The sequence below is a fragment of the Diabrotica virgifera genome, chromosome 9, assembly GCF_917563875.1.
Source record: "Diabrotica virgifera virgifera chromosome 9, PGI_DIABVI_V3a".
NCBI classification, from domain to species: Eukaryota; Metazoa; Arthropoda; class Insecta; order Coleoptera; family Chrysomelidae; genus Diabrotica; species Diabrotica virgifera.
Genome location: NC_065451.1, coordinates 221,152,729 through 221,170,759, shown reverse-complemented (window position 1 = coordinate 221,170,759; position 18,031 = coordinate 221,152,729). Strand labels below are relative to the sequence as shown.

General features: G+C 29.5%; 2 protein-coding genes across 3 annotated transcripts in view; both read right to left on the bottom strand.

Annotated features, from left to right (window-relative positions):
* Positions 1-18,031, bottom strand: part of LOC114330167 (protein eva-1 homolog C-like) — a 366,988-nt gene that overhangs the window by 210,988 nt on the left and 137,969 nt on the right. The gene's annotated exons all lie outside the window — the stretch shown is intronic.
* LOC126892004 (uncharacterized) overlaps positions 1-18,031 on the bottom strand; it is a 502,972-nt gene that overhangs the window by 483,926 nt on the left and 1,015 nt on the right. The window lies entirely within an intron of this gene.

Below are 18,031 nucleotides of genomic sequence, written 5' to 3'. Positions count from 1 at the left end.
TCAATCACAAATAATTTTTCGGAAATGAATACATATTAATCTAGGCTGATCCTTAAAATTAGCAATAATGGTTGAGCTATCAAAATAACTACGTAATTAAGATTGTTGGTTCAATTAACAATTAAGCACGAATAAAAGAAGTTAGGTATAGGGAATGCTTAGGAAATAAAAAAAGTATCATAAAATATCATTTATAATAACAATACTAACTGTATATATATATATTTAATAACAATACAACCCTGTATACTAAAATTAAAAAATTGGGTATACTAACAATTCTTAACAATAATAGACTATATTAAAAACCATTTAAACATAAACAGAGTTTTTGTTGTCAAACTGCTACAATTCTACAGGGTGTGAATATTGTTACGAAATTTAGAAAGAAACATATTTATCTTTTAAACTACCCTGTATAATATTACAAAACCTCATATTTTAAGAAAGAAGACATTGAGGAGAATCCAAAAATGTAAAAATATACAGGGTGTCCTATTAAAAATAAAAGAAGTTATAAGCAGCTTCCGGTATGACCGGAAGTAGCAAATAGGTGAAAATATTTTCATTAAATAGATCACTCTTCAAAACCCCTTAACTCCAATTTTCATAATTCTGTTGCCTTTAGTTCTCGATATATTTCTAATAGGCAAGGTATCTGCCTCACCCTATATATAAATCGAATAAAATAAAAGAATTTTCCGGAAAAACAGGTTTTCCATTTAAAAATAGGTTATTTATCAGACCATCTATTATGTAGGTTATTTTACAGAAATTTCGACAAATTTTTATAGGATATTTTATTTCAGTGCCTGTATTTAAAATATAGTAATAACAGAATGATTTTTCGATAACAATATATAGTACAGCAAATACAGTAAAACCTCGATATAAGGGACTAATTGGGGGGACGCGATGTCCGTTAAAGTCGAAAGTCCGTTATATAAAAATGGGTTCAAAATCAAAATTATCAATTATTAATCATGATAATTAACCATTATCAATGGGTTCAAAAAATTATTCACTGATCCATGAGTTGAATAAGCGATGTATCTTTTGGCAAAACATACAATTAAAATTGCCATCTCCTGAACATAGAATATTTTCAGGGGAATGAACAGGAATCAATCAATATTTCCAGTTCGGCGGTATTGCCATTTTCTTCTCTTGAGATTTTCTCACTGCAGATGAAGGTACAAATCCTTTAAAAAACCATTTGTGAAAATATCTGAGGTAAACCATACCTTATTAGAGGTATAATATGAAACGGGCAGATGATGCATTATAATAATATCTTTGATAAGTCTAGGTGTACGAGATTTGCCAACAAATATATCAATCAATCCATATAATCCATTGTGTTAGCAGTGCCGATGGATTATATGTCCTGTCCTTGCTGATTTTTCTTCCAGAATTCGATTTTTCAAATTTTTTTGCATTCAATTTTTTTAAACATTTGATCGAATTTTTTGTCCGTTATATCCGAAGTCTGTTAAATTGAGGTCTGTTCTATCGAGGTTTTACTGTATGTAAAACAATTGTGCATTTAATGATAGAAGTATATAATTTGAATCACACATACTACACATATAGAGGTTCAAATTTAGATATGAGTCCATCTCAGATTTTGCCTTTCACAAAAATGGCGTGCATTCAAAATAGCGACTATACATACGTGACTAATAGCATACATTTTGAACAAGACGTCAGATTTCAACCAAATTCGGTACGTAGGTTCTTTTTTATGGCTATGATCAAGGTATTGAAACGGAAGAATCGGTTTAGCAGAAGATGTGTTTTTCCTGATTTTTTTATGTAAAAATATGTTGCTTTTGTTCAATTCTTTCACGCTGTATGTATTAATTTTTCAAAAAATTAATTCCGTCATTGAAAGGAGCATAAAAATATTTTTTTAGGAAATATTTTGAACTTTTTTAGTTATGTTGTACCTATGTGCGGCAGATTCGTGCAAATATTATAAGAATTATGGCGCATTTAATGGTAGAAGCATATAATTTGGACCACATAAACTACACATATACAGGTTTAAATTTAGATACGAGGCCATCTCAGTTTTATTCCTTTTACAAAAATGGCCGGCATTCAAAATGGCGATTATACATATGTGACTAATAGCATGATAACTCATGATAACTTTTAAAAGAGATTAAAACAGATTTCAACCAAATTTGGTATATTGGTTCTGTTTTTGATGAATAAGATCAAGGTCTTAAACCGGAAAAATCGGTTTACCAGAAGTTGTGTTTTTACTGTTCGTTTAAGTAAAAATATGTTGTTTCTTTTTCAATTCTTTCACCCTGTATATATAAATTTTTCAAAAAGGTAATACCGCCATTGAAAAGAGTGTAAAAATATTTTTTCGGATATATTTTGAACTTTTTAGTTATGTTAATTACCATTTAATAAACGAATAACGTATTATGTTCACATGTACCTATGGGCAGATTCATTTTGAATGCCCGCCATTTTTGTAAAAGACAAAATCTGAGATGGCCTCATATCTAAATTTGAATCTTTGTATGTGCAGTATGTGTGGTCCAAACTATATGCTTTTACCATCAAATGTACAATAATTCTTATATTATTATTTGCACGAATCTGCCGCACATAGGTGCCTACATGTGAAGATACGTTATGCATTTATTAAATGGTAATTAATATAACGAGAGTTCAAAATATTTCCTAAAAAATATTTCTACGCTCTTTTTAACGCCGGTACTACCTTTTTGAAAAATTAATATATACAGGGTGAAAGGACTGAAAAAATAAATAACATATTTTTACAGAAAAATCAGGAAAAACACAACTTTTGGTAAACCGATTCTTTCAGTTCAAAAGCTCGATCTTATACATCAAAAAAAGAACCTTAGTCCGTTCTTTAACGGTAAAATATTGCAAAACCTCTAAATTTTAAAGAACCGCTTGGATTGACATGAAATTTGGCATACACATAGCTAACAAGTCAAGGAAAAAAAGTGATATTGTGCCGATATGTGCTTTTGCCCTGGGGGTGGTTTTCACCCCCTCTTGGGGGTGAAAAAATATTCGTCCAAAGAAAGTCAGAAAATGGATAAACTGGCTAATTTTAAGTAACTTTTGTTCTATAGAGTTTTTTCACTAAGTCAATACTTTTCGAGTTATTTGGCAGTGAATATGTTCATTTTTTCAACAAAATAACCACGCTTTTAGACGCTTTTTCGCAAATAACTCAAATAGTAAGTATTTTGTCGAAAAAACATTCATAGCAAAAATATAGCCTGTAAAAATTTAAAAAAAAATGGTGTATATATCACGTCTCTACACCTAGTAGAAGCAGAGTTATTGATAATGAAAAATAGGTTCATATTCGTCAAATTCCAAATGGAATACTTTAACGTGAAATAACCAAAAATGAAGCACATTTCGGGGAAAACTCATTACAACTTGTATAAAGTGTTTAAATAAAAGCTTCATTTTTGTTTTATAAAAAAAATTTCTAGCATCAAAATTAAACAAGTTACGCTCAAAATAAAGTTAGTCCCTTTTGTTTTTGGTAAAAAAATCGAGAAAAGCACCCCCTAATTAGTATCTTAAATAAACTTAATCGTTACGACTTCACAAGTTTCTTGACTCGTGTATATATTGTTTATATGATCTGTAAGTTTCATCGGTTCAAAGTCCTTATTATTGAAAGGGCTGTAGTTAAAAAGGGTTGAACGAGTCACTGATCACGAATGTATGCAAATTTAGAAACACCAAATCTTAATCGATTTTTGTCTAACAGAAAAACAAAAAAATACATTATAATCAGAAAAGCAAATCTGCCTTTTTTTGTTTTTCGAGATTTTTGGTATCTCTAACAATTTTTAAGTTTTAAATTTTTTCAAAAATAAGCAATTTGAACCGATGAAACTTACATATCATATAAATAAAACATAAGTAAAACAATTTGTGGAGCGGTAACGATTAATTTCATTTAAGTTGCTAATTAGAGGGTGGTCTTCCCGATTTTTTTTTGCAAAAACAAAAGGGACCAACTTTATTTTGAGCATAACTTGCTTAAATTTAATGCTAGAAACTTTTTGTAAAAACAGAAATAAATCTTTTTTTAAACACTTTAAGAAAGTTAAAATGGGTTTTCCTCAAAAAGTGCTTAATTTTTTGTATATTTCACGTCGAAATATTCTATTTGAAATTTGGTAAATATGAATCTATTTTTCATTGGCTATAACTCTGGTTCTATGAGATCCAGAGACCTAAGGCGTACACCATTTTTTGTACTTTTTTATAGGCTATATTTTTGCTAAGAGCATTTTTTTCGACAAAATACTTACTTTTTGAGTTATTTGCGAAAAACCGTCTAAAAATGTGATTATTTTATTGAAAAATGAACATATTCACTCGCAAATAACTTGAAAAGTGTTGACTTGGCGAAAAAGCTCTATAGAACAAAAGTTACTTAAAATTATTCATTTTACCCATTTCCGGACTTATTTTGGACATATATTTTTTCACCCCCAGGAGGGGGTGTAAGACTACCTATATACCAAATTTGGTTGAATTCGGATTTTTCGTTCAAAAGTTATCGTGCTATTAGTCACATATGTATAGTCGCCATTTTGATAGCCCGCCTTTTTTGTAAAAGGCAAAATCTGAGATGGCTTTATATCTAAATTTGAACCTTTGTATGTGTACTATATGTGGTCCAAAATATATGCTTCTACCGTTAAATACACAACAATTCTTATAATATTTGCCCGAATCTGCTGCACATAGGTACATGTAAAGATAAGTTATGTATTTATTACATGGTAATTAACATAACTAAAAAGTTCCAAAATATTTTCTAAAAAATATTTTTACGCTCTTTTTTCAATGACGGTATTACCTTTTTGAAAAATTAATTAAACATATTTTTACATAAAAATTCAGGAAAACACAACTTCTGGTAAGCTGATTTTTCCGGCTCAGGAGCTCGATCTTATACATCAAAAATAGAACCCATATACCAAATTTGGTTGAAGTCGGGTTGTTTGTTTAAAAGTTATCGTGCTATTAGGCACATATGTATCGTCGCCATTATGAATGCCCGCCATTTTTGTAAAGGGTAAAATCTAACATGGCCTCATATCTACTTTTGAACCTTTGTATGTGTAGTATATATGTGGTCCAAATTATATGCTTCTATCATTAAATGCACAATTCTTATAATATTTGCACGAATCTGCCGCACTAATAATACAAAACAAGTTTGAAAAAACATTAGCTTATAAAATAAATGCTTGTCAATTATCACGATTTATCAGTTAACACCATTCGCATACCAGATTACAAAAATGAAAACACTGTATGTATAAACTAATTCTAGCATTTAATCCAATAATTTTTACATTTCCTGAAACTCAATCCCTCTCAGCTGAACAACAAATAAAATCCGAATGCAGTTCATAAAAAATTTACAGCACATTTTGTCGATTTCGATTTTTTAAATTTCCCATTTCCGAAATGTTTTGTGGTAGTTACTTTTTTGCTTTTTATGGCTCTGTGGACAAATGGTAAAATAGACTAGCCGTTTCTTTCGCTTACAGGTCATTTAAATGCTTGTGCTCTAAATCATGTACGTCTGTAATTGTATTTCACATATAGGCCATTAAAATGTTACATTTTTTAGGCCATACCTTGCATTTGTTAGGAGTCAATTTTATTTCTTTAATGTGTAGAGGGGATCAGTAGAAGCTTAAGTTTAAGTTTTTAGGGTTGCCACCCTTGTCCCCCGGCCGCCATCTTGGAAATGGAGTGCAAAGGGATTTCGCGCTATATCTCGTAAACTACCATCCCTACGGAAAATCTAATTCAATATAAAATATAGCAAATTAAATTTTCTACAATATTGTTTCTATTACTTTTTATCGTCAAGTGACCAACAAAAAAGTTATAAACAAAAATATGTAAATCTTTTTTAACAAGTTTCCTTTTGGATGTTATAACTTTTTTTTCAGTTCATTTTAAAATAAAATAACATTATAGTAATTTTGTAGAGGGTTTTTCAGCGAACATTTTCCACTATAAAGTTGTTTAATTCTATTTATTTATATAGGTTTTACAGCGCTCCAAACTTGACCAGATGCTCGAATGCTTAAATAAGAATACAATAAAAACAAAACGTTAGGCTTACTTTTCTATCATATATATTGTTATATTTCTATTTGATATGAAAATTAAATTTTGATAATTATAAACAGAATTCAATTTAATATAAAATATTTTCAATTTTCTCAACCACGGGCATATAAATTTAGAACAACCTGTATACAACAAATTGTTATGTTTAATTTTAAGAAGTGATTAGAAGGAGCTTACGAAACTCGGGACAATACGCCGAGAATAAACAAAGTGAATGGCGCGTACCATTATCGTTGTTCGCGGAAGGTTCGATCATTAGCCTATGCTAAATAAGACTCAGTTGAAATAGATAATAGGTCATTATCGTTGTTCGCGTAAGGTTAGATCATTAGCCTATGCTAAATAAGACTCAGTTGAAGTAGATAATAGGTCATTAAATTTTGTAAATAGTAGAAAGTAATTTTAGAATGGGAATTAACTATTTTTTTTGGAAATCCATTAAGCATATTTAGAAAGATTAAAAATGGGTTTTGAGGAATACTGCGAATGAGAGTTGGTGGTGGAAGGTTGATTTGTGAATCTGGAAGGGATATTTAGAAAGTAGGTGAATGAATGAAAAATAGAGATCAGAATGTTTTGAGCTGTCGAGAAGTGAAGTCCAGTAGTAGACGGTAGTGTACGGAGAGTGAGAAAGCCGGTGTAGTTCCGTGAGTGTGGAGTATCTATCGTGGAACGAGAGGTAGGCCAGGTTGAGAGTAAAAGAACCTCCTTGAGCCAAAAGTGTCCCGGTAGCTGATTGCAGTTTCGAAAAAGGTAGAATACAGCATCACGACAGAAGCAGGAGCGAGGGCTATACGAGTTAGTTTTCAAAGGAGAACATTACTGAAAACCAGGACGAGATTTTGATCGCAGCCAAGGATAGCAGGAAACGGGTCTTGTGTGAAGACATTCTCAGTTCACCAGAAAAAGGTCAGTCTCATTTGTTTGGACATGAATGTATGGGTTTTTCGTATTAAATACCACATTATAATTTGAAGAACATAATAAATAATATCAGAAAAGCTTCATCAAACTTAAATAGAATTGTTGCTAATAAATCCTAATAGTTAAATGTTAATAAAAACTTTCAATTGGAAACCAAAAGGAAATAAGATTCCCATTTGTAAATGTTATGTTTAAGAATAATAAGATCTAGCACATATTAAGTAGTGATTGCCTTTAAATAAAATAAACAATATTTTGATTATAATTGTAACCCATATGTGTGTATTATTTTACTCTTTTCTTTCCTATCCCGATTAGGAACCATTGAGAAATACTTAGAAGCCACGAGAGTAAGTAATTAATTTTATAATTCGCCCTGAGATTGAAAACATATTGATATGTGATCTGGTAAATTAATTAGATTATTATTAATGCTTTGATTAAATTAAATGACATATAAGAATATTATCTCATATCAATAATCAAGATCACAACAATATATATTTCTTATTCATACAATTTATTATGATTTAACATTCCTATGCTATTATTAACCTATTTTTGACCTTTCTCCCCACTATAAAACATATAACACTAAGCATATATAGAAAAGGCCCAAGAAGTTGTTTGAGGACAAATTCGCCGGTCCAGAAGAAGAATGACGCAACCGCAAAATTCTTAAGAAGAACGAAAAACGATTTTTGATATCAAAGTCATAAAGTATGAACAAGTTTGTCACTCAACTTTTATAATAAACATGAAACTAACGGAATATGATGACAAAATATTTAAAAATTAACAACTCCTTTTATAATGTGTTTAAACATTTTGGACAAATTTCAGTGTCATCTACATACTTCAACGATGACACAGTAAAATTTTCAAAAGGAAATATTTACAGCGACCAAAGATACAGCGAGGTAAATTTGAAAAATCATCAATATTGACTTTTGACATTTTTGTATAAAATTTGATTTTTGAACATGTTCCAGTGGCGAAGCGTCCATGTAACCACTGTTACCATTGGTAATAGTTACAAATCTTGCAAATAAATATTTTATGACTACTACGAAATAATAGGGAACTTGCACAATTTTTTTTTATTGCATAATAATGTTCAGTTTTGTTTAAAAATGAGATTTCCAAAATTTCACCCTTCAAAAACTCGTAATAACTTAGAAATACGTATTTAAAGTCTTCAGCGGTATAAAATAGTTCAAACGACCCGTGACGTCACATAGTTTTACATTAGTTATTATTATGGTTATATTTCGCTGTGTCTAAGTACACGCTAACGTGTACGCAAATAAAAAAGTTAGGTATGTACACGCGAATTAAACTTCATCAAGCCAGTGACGTTATTATTTAGCGTGCGCAGTAACTGTATATTTTGGTACATGCTATTTTGATATGTTTAGCGTGTGTTTGATAGAAAAATATTTATTAAAGAAAGGGAAGCAGAACTATTCAGATGTTTCAAACTTCATGGTAATAAATCAATGTATATATTAAAGTATATATATAGCAAAATAAATATATGTATTTAGTTGACATAACACGTACAAAATATTGTTAAAATAATTTTTATACGTAAGTTAATTATTATAATCAACTATTCTAAATGGGAAATAAGCCACAATTTAACTAAAAAAATGATCTTATTAACGTTTCGACGTCCAAATCGGATGTCATTGTCAAAATACAAAAATTAGTCATATTAAATAAATTATTAGAAAAATTTTTTACTAAGCAACACCATTTTTGTTTAATTTAATAATATTTTGTATTTTGACAACGACGTCGAAACGTTAATAAAATTATTTTTTGGTTAAATTGTGGCTTAGTTCCCATTTAGAATAGTTGATTAAAAAAATGCCACAAGGATAATAGCTTCAGAACAAGTTTATTATTATTGTGAAAGCTTTAGGTCTTCTTTTTATTTTAATCTTTTACGGTAATACATACTATTTCATTTATAACTAAAAAAAAGAATATATTAATTTATAGTCTCTTATCTTTTTCGTACTGTTTTAAAATGTTCTTAAACTCATTAAAAGAACTAAATAATTGTCCACACTCCGTAGTTAATTTAAAAACAAACACTAAACAAATAAAAAATAAGAATTCACTGACACTCTAACTTTTTTATTTGCGTACACGGTAACGTATACCTAGAAACAACCTTATATTTAGGTATATTCTTCTTCTCCTTCTTTAGTTTATTGGCCTCCACCTACTTGGGTATTTGGCAAGTTCATCGTCGTGGAATAAGTCAAAAATATTTATATTCTAATGACATTTATCGTATGTCATTGTAATAATAATATACCAGTTTGTTAAAATTGTAGTTTTATACTGTTTTTGAAGGAAAGGAACGAAGGTTTACTATTGAAAATAAAACCATTTTGTAAAAGTACGAAATTTTCTATGAATAGTTCAAACGATCAAAAACACTTGTAACGTCACATAAATGTATTTTCTACTGACGTTTATAACGTCTAATTTAAAATTCTGTTTACTTTATTGGAAAAATGTAAATGTAAAGCCAAGTGACGTCACGATGCGTTTTGGACCACCTGTTTAAATTTGAATTTTTAATCGTCTTTAGGGGCCAAACGAAAGACAAACAAAACTTTTTTTTCTTTGATACATGTTTTAAATTATGTTGTGTGGTGATTTATAACATTTTTTTCGAATTTAAAAATTTATGCAAGTTCCCTATTCCATTTATATTTTTACCAACAGAAATACTTGTTAATAGTACCTAATTCAGTAAATAGCCAACTAGACGCACGAAAATATTGGCGAGATATGTGAATCCATGGCACGTTATCTATTATTATGCTGTTACCAATACTGGCACTGGTAAACGGTACGCAGGAGAAACCTCGCTATCGCTCGGGAGTAGCTCTGAAAATTTTGAAAGAGCGACGGGGCTAGAGACGGCGCGCCGGCACGCTGTGCATATCAGTAGTGTCACCATTTTGAAGATTGGTAACGTTGGTTTAGTACCTATTACAGATTACAGTGTGCGTGCATTTAAACATGGAAACGTAACAAAAACGTACAAAATTGTAGAAAATTTAATTTGATTCATTTTATGTTAACTTAAATTTTCTGTAGGGTTGCTAGTTTACGAGATACAGCGCGAAAGCCCCTTGCACCACTTTTTCCAAGATGGCAGCCGGGGGACAAGGGTCTCAACCCCAAAAACTTGAACTTAAGCTTCTACTAATCCCCCCTATACATTAAAAAAATAAAATTGACTCCTCTAAGAAATGCACACTAAATGTAATATTTCAATGGACTAATATAAAAGTTTTCCAAATCTAACCTTCTTCTTCTTCTTCTTCTTTAGGTACCGTCTCCCTTAAGGAGGTTGGTAAGTCGATGGTACTTTCTCAGATTATTGAGGCAGGGTATTATACCATTAGATGGAATAAGTAGGACATTTCGATAATTATATTTTGACAACTAATAAAATATTAACTGACATATAACATTACATAACAACTACTATAAAATAGAGGAGCACGCTATTTTGAACTTGCAAAATACAAAAGAATTAAAAACCTAAATCTAAAATCTTGAATTGAGAAGTCGAATTCGTTTAGATCTTCTTAACTGTGGAAGAGCATTACGTTCTTCAGCAGCAGGTCCATTAATGGGTACCAGTTCATTATCAGGATGATCAGGTTCTATCATTGGATCTACATTTTCGTTGATAGGGTTTGGATATAAATGAACTGGAGGAACTGAACGTTGGATAGACAGCAGAAGATGCAGGGGAATGGTTCTTGATACTGTGGCTGATAATAATTACTTTTGGTTCGTTTACAAAGGTCACATTCTCTTTAGGTACCATAGTTTTACGAATTTGGTCAACGTGACGTTTTAGACAATAGCCATCATCAAGTTGGACTTGGTAATGTAACAATCCATACTTTTTAACAATTGTGCCAAATTTCCAAAGTTCCTGGTTACCTTGGTAATACCGTACTTGTACTCTTAATATCCTCCTCTATTTTATAGCAGTTGTTATGTAATTTTATATGTCAGTTCATATTTTATTAGTTGTCAAAATATAATTATCGAAATGTCCTACTTATTCCATCTGATAATATCATAAATTGGCGACGAGGATGGGATAAGTAGGATATTTCGATAATTATATTTTGACAACTAATAAAATGTGAACTGACATATTATAACATTACATAACAACTACTATTCGCGGTGTGCAAGTACTTGGAAGGGAATTGAGAAACGATCATGCGCGAATAGCGGAGAAATATTGCAACTTTCTTAAATAATTCATATTGTCAATTAAAATTGTCAAATTGACGTACATTTCATATCTACTCTCTATGAAGAAGAAAAATTATATATTGCTCCACAATATTGATATGATGTGCAATTATTATATAAAGGAAAATTTAATTAATTGTATTTTGCTTGCTGTACTGCAGTTTAATAACTAATTTTATTTACTACATACAATTGTTTACGTTTTAATAACATAACCTGAATCTTATTTTTTCTTCTTATTATTTTTTTGGGCTATGGCCTTGGTCTAGCCAAAACGAAACGCCAAAGCAAACGTCTAGAATCGCCTTTGACATTCTCTCCGGGTTGTCAGGACCGAAGAGAAAGAGTTTCTGTAATTTAATAATTTTTTTATTATACAGTTTTTATAATCTTTTTTTCTAGTATAACATCTGCTAAGTTGTAATGAAGTGACTTTATCAAGCCAGTAATTACATCAGTTTAGATACCGCATTTATGTTTTGTTAATTAAAGACTACTTTTAAGGTTTATTCCCATTACATTAAATTAACAAGAAACGAATGAATAAACTCCTACGACTTGAAATATTTGACGAACATTAACATTATTCTAATTATTCTAAAGCAGCAGAAAACTCAACAGCGTCGAAATACGCGACCTTTAATTAATTTGTAGCATCAATTAAAGAATTAGCGATCCAAATAAACTTGAATTAGTAATTTAACTTAAGTAAATGACAGTAATAAGAAATTTACAGGGTGGCCGCAGACGATTTAATATACTCCTGGTTAAAAAGATCCGTACACTTTCATTTTGTATTTTTGTATTTATCGTATTTTCCGGGTAATTTTTGAATTATCTTTCTTGGTTATTTAGTATTTCTTTGTGTTTTTTGTGTATTTCCGTGTATTTTACGAATTATTGTATTTTCGTATTTTTGGAAGGTATCTTTTGTGAATTTTTTGTATGTTGTGTATATTTTACTTATTTTCATATTTTCCGGCCATTTTTCGAATTTTTCGTATTTTCCGGGCATTTTTGTCATATTTACCGTGTTCGTTTTTATATGTTTTCTGTGTAGGTATTATGCGTACTTTTGGTACTTTCAGTGCATTTCTCATGTTTTCCGTGTATTATGCCAACTTTTGTTATTTTTTTTAGATTCTTTTAATTCTTGTATTCTTTTGTATTTTTTGTATTTTTCGGGTATTTTTTGCTTTTTTTGTATATATAGATACTGGGCATTTTTCGTATTTTTCGTATTTTTCGTATTGTTCGTATGTTTCGTATTTTTTGTGGATTTTTGGTATTTTTCATACATTTTTCGTATTTTCCTAATTTTCCGGCCATTTTTCGCATTTTTGAGTTTTAAGTGTATTTTTCGTATTCACTGTGTATTATGCGTATTTTTCGTACTTTTTGTATATTCTTCGAATTTTTCGTTGTTTGTTCCGTATATTTTTCCAGTTTTTTGTATTTACCGTTTATTTTTCGTTGTTTTCGTATTTTTTGTGTATTTTTGGTATTGTTGGTATTTTTCGTCTATTTTTTTAGTTGTGTTAATTTTAGGGTTTATTCCCATTAACTTTAATTAATAAGAAACGAATGAATAAACTCCTACGAGTTGAAATATTTGACGAACATTAACATTATTCTAAAGCAGCAGAAAATTCAGCAGCGTAGAAATACGCGACCATTAATTAATTTGTAGCATCAATTAAAGAATTAGCGATCCAAATAAACTTGAATTAGTAATTTAACATAAGTAAATGACAGTAATAAGAAATTTACAGGGTGGCCGCAGACGATTTAATATACTCCTGGTTAAAAAGATCCGTACACTTTCATTTTGTATTTTTGTATTTATCGTATTTTCCGGGTATTTTTTGAATTATCTTTCTTGGTTATTTAGTATTTCTTTGTGTTTTTTGTGTATTTCCGTGTATTTTACGAATTATTGTATTTTCGTATTTTTGGAAGGTATTTTTTGTGAATTTTTTGTATTTTGTGTATATTTTACTTATTTTCATATTTTCCGGCCATTTTCCGAATTTTTCGTATTTTCCGGGTATTTTTGTCATATTTACCGTGTTCGTTTTTTATGTTTTCTGTGTAGGTATTATGCGTACTTTTCGTATTTTCAGTGCATTTCTCATGTTTTCCGTGTATTATGCCAACTTTTGTTATTTTTTTAGATTCTTTTAATTCTCGTATTCTTTTGTATTTTTTGTATTTTTCGGGTATTTTTTGCTTTTTTTGTATATATAGATACTGGGCATTTTTCGTATTTTTCGTATTGTTCGTATGTTTCGTATTTTTTGTGGATTCTTGGTATTTTTCATACATTTTTCGTATTTTCCTAATTTTCCGGCCATTTTTCGCATTTTTGAGTTTTAAGTGTATTTTTCGTATTCACTGTGTATTATGCGTATTTTTCGTACTTTTTGTGTATTCTTCGAGTTTCTCGTTGTTTGTTCCGTATATTTTCGAGTTTTCCGTATTTTCCGTTTATTTTTCGTTGTTTTCGTATTTTTTGTGTATTTTTGGTATTGTTGGTATTTTTCGTCTATTTTTTTAGTTGTCGTGTTAATTTTAAGGTTTATTCCCATTAACTTTAATTAACAAGAAACGAATGAATAAACTCCTACGAGTTGAAATATTTGACGAACATTAACATTATTCTAAAGCAGCAGAAAATTCAGCAGCGTAGAAATACGCGACCATTAATTAATTTGTAGCATCAATTAAAGAATTAGCGATCCAAATAAACTTGAATTAGTAATTAACATAAAAAAATGACGGTATTAAGTAATTTACAGGGTGGCCGCAGACGATTTAATATACTCCTGGTCAAAAAGATCCGTACACTTTCGTTTTGTATTTTTGTATTTACCGTATTTTCCGGGTAATTTTTTAATTATCTTTCTTGGTTATTTAGTATTCCTTTGTGTTTTTTGTGTATTTCCGTGTATTTTACAAATTATTGTATTTTCGTGTTTTTGGAAGGTATTTTTTGTGAAATTTTTGTATTTTTTGTATATTTTACTTATTTTCAAATTTTCCGGGTATTTTTGTCATATTTACCGTGTTCGTTTTTTATATGTTTTCCATGTAGGTATTATGCGCACTTTTCGTACTTTCAGTGCATTTCTCATGTTTTCTGTGTATTATGTCAACTTTTGTAATTTTTTTTAGATTTTCTGAATTCTTGTATTTTTCTTGTAATTTTTGAATTTTTCAGGTATTTTTTGCTTTTTTTGTATATAGATACCGGGCATTTTTCGTATTTTTCGTATTGTTCGTATGCTTTGTGTTTTTTGTGGATTTTTGGTATTTTTCATACATTTTTTGTATTTTCCTAATTTTCCGGCCATTTTCGCATTTCTAGAATTTTCAGTGTATTTTTCGTATTCACTGTGTATTACGCGTATTTTCGTACTTTTTGTGTATTCTTCGAATTTTACGTTGTTTCTTCAGAATATTTTTCGAATTTTTCGTATTTTCCGTTTATTTTTCGTTGTATTCGTATTTTTTGTGTATTTCTGGTATTGTTGGTAATTTTCGTATTTTTTGTGTTTTTTTTTTGTAGTTTTCGTGTTAATTTTTGGATTTATTCCCATTACATTTAATTAACAAGAAACGAATGAATAAACTCCTACGAGTTGAAATATTTGACGAACATTAACATTATTCTAAAGCAGCAGAAAATTCAGCAGCGTCGAAATACGCGACCTTTAATTAATTTGTAGCATCAATTAAATAATTAGCGATCCAAATAAACTGAATTAGTAATTAACATAAGTAAATGACAGTAATAAGAAATTTACAGGGTGGCCGCAGGCGATTTAATATACTCCTGGTCAAAAATATCCGTACACTTTCGTTTTGTATTTTTGTATTAATCGTATTTTCCGGGTATGTTTTGAATTATCCATATTTTCAGTAAATTCTTTGTATTTTCTTGGTTTTTGTGTATTTTCCGTACTTTTCATATTTGAGGCATTTTTCGTATTTTCCGTGAATTTTTAAAATGTTTGCATTCTCCTTGTATTTTTCATATTTTTCGGCTATTTTTGCATTTCCTTATAGGTACTTATTCCGGACACTTTTCGTATTGTTCGTATTTTTGTGTATTTTACGTATTTTTATATTTACTGGCAATTTTTCGAATTTTTCGTATTTTCCGGATATTTTTATGATATTTTCCGTGTTCGTATTTTACATATTTTCCGTGTATTATGCGAATTTTTGTTGTTTTTCGTGTATTTCTTGAATTCATGTATTTCTATTGTATTTTATGTATTTTTTTAGGACAATTTTTGCATTTTTTGTATATTCCGGGTATTTTTCGTATTTTCCGCCTATTTTTTCGCATTTTTTCGTGTTTTCCGGGTATTTTTGAATTTTTGTATTTTCCGTATACCTATATGTATTTTCCATATATTTTTTGCATTTTTTCGTATTTTCCTAATTTTCCCGCCTTCGCATTTTTCGTATTTACAGTGTAGTTTTCGTATTTTCAGTGTATTATGCGTATTTTTCGTACTTTCATAATTTAAAGTTTCAGGGTAAAATTGTGGATCTGAAAGTGTCCTTTTCATTAAAATATCAGTCTCTGGAAGCGGGTAAAGGTGCAATTTAAGATATTGAATTTTCATAGATTTTTCCAATTATAATTCTTCCCTACCGCATACTCTCTATTATTACCCAATCAGTAACAAAAATGTAGGCAGTTTTCGCTCGAAAACTATTACCATTTTTCACTATTAAATGAGTAGTCGATTGTGTTTTCTCCATAAACCAAATTTATGGCTAGCCGAAAAATTTTGATAGCGTAGTTTCGGTAAACAAATTCGGCAATCAACCGATTGAGTTTTAAAAACACATAAATAACAAGAGAACGAAGTTTTCATTTATGACAGATTTATTTTCTTTTTGATGACGCTCCACGTCAATAACTCTCTCGACGAAGAAATTGGATTAAAATGAACGCAAACGGGCTTAGTTTTTCTGAGGAATTAATTTTTTTTTCGTTCGCGTTGTGTATGTTTGTTATTTTTTTGTCACGTTTTGCTGTACTTTAGTGTTGGTGAATGTGGTGCTTTTTAAATCAGTGACCTCGTTAGACAACGGTGATTTTAAAAAGTGACTGCGATCGCCGTTCTTTTATATAGGTAAAGTAACAGGTAGCCACAATAATTGTAAACTAAACACGATTGCGATTACTCTGTATTAAGCCATACTATAAAAACATATTGCTGATATTGAATATGTTTAACGCAACTAGATGGTTGATTTATTTATAATATAAATTTAAAATGCCAACAATAAAGTAGTGCATTTAAAAAGCATTACAAAAGTTTCTTGACAACGCTTCCCGTTTAAATAAAAATAAAAAAATACGAAAAAATATTTTTAAGAAACGTTTTTCTTTAGTTACGAGTGACTAAAATTAAACATATAAAAAAATCAACTAAAAAGCAAAAAATAAAAAAAAAATGAAAAAATCTAACACATTCGTCAAAAAAAAGCGTGGCACGTCTTCATCGAATAAACGGTTTTCGCACCACGCTTTTCTTTAACGAATGTGTTTTTTCAATTTTTTTTATTTTTTGCTATTTAGTTGATTTTTTTATAATATGTTTAATTTTAGTCACTCGTAACTAAAGAAAAGCGTTTCTAAAAAATATTTTTTTCGTATTTTTTTATTTTTTACTTTTTAGTCTTACACTTTTTAAACATTAAAATATTATATCGTCATGTTTATTAAAATATGTATAAAACATATGATGTACAAACATGAAAAGTAGACGGAATCGGCAAAAAATTTGAAACTTTATTGTTTATTTATGAAGCCTAACGTAAACAATTAACGTAAAAAGTGAAATTATTTATAGTTCATATAATTAGCTACAATCTGTAAAAGTTTCAAGTTTCTTCATTGTAAAAAACAAGAGAATTTCAGAATTTTCCGTTAAAATCGTTTTTTAATTTAAACAATTAATAAACAAAAAACATTTTATTGACTATTCGTGTATTGTTCCCGCGAATGCATATGTCTGTAAATTTTTAGTCATTTGCATTGAAGAAAAGGCAGTCAAATTAACGTCCAAAGATTTGACCCAAACGATTGACTAAAGAAAAGCGTTTAATTAATTAATACGACAAAATGAATTCTAATGCTAATTGTAGCACAAAACGTCTCTACCGGTGGTTTTGCTAAGACTACGATAAAAACACGAATTTTTTGAATTCGAGTTTTGGTTGAAGTTTTGTTTCGTCTCGTATTGAAATTTGACACGAATAAACGCCGATTTATATATAAACAAATATATGGCGTTCAAAATTTGAAACTTTATTGTTTATTTATGAAGCACGTAAACAATTAATATAAAAAGTGAAATTATGTATAGTTCATATCATTAGTTAGAATCCGTAAAATTTCAAGTTTCTACATTGTAAAAAACAAGAGAATTTAAGCATTTTCCATTATTATAGTTTTTTTTTATTTAAACAATTAATAAATATAAAAAAATATTTTTTATTGACTATTGGTGTATTGTTCCCGCGAATGCATATGTCTGCAAATTTTCATTCATTTGCATTGAAGAAAAGTCAGTTAAATTAACGTCTAAAG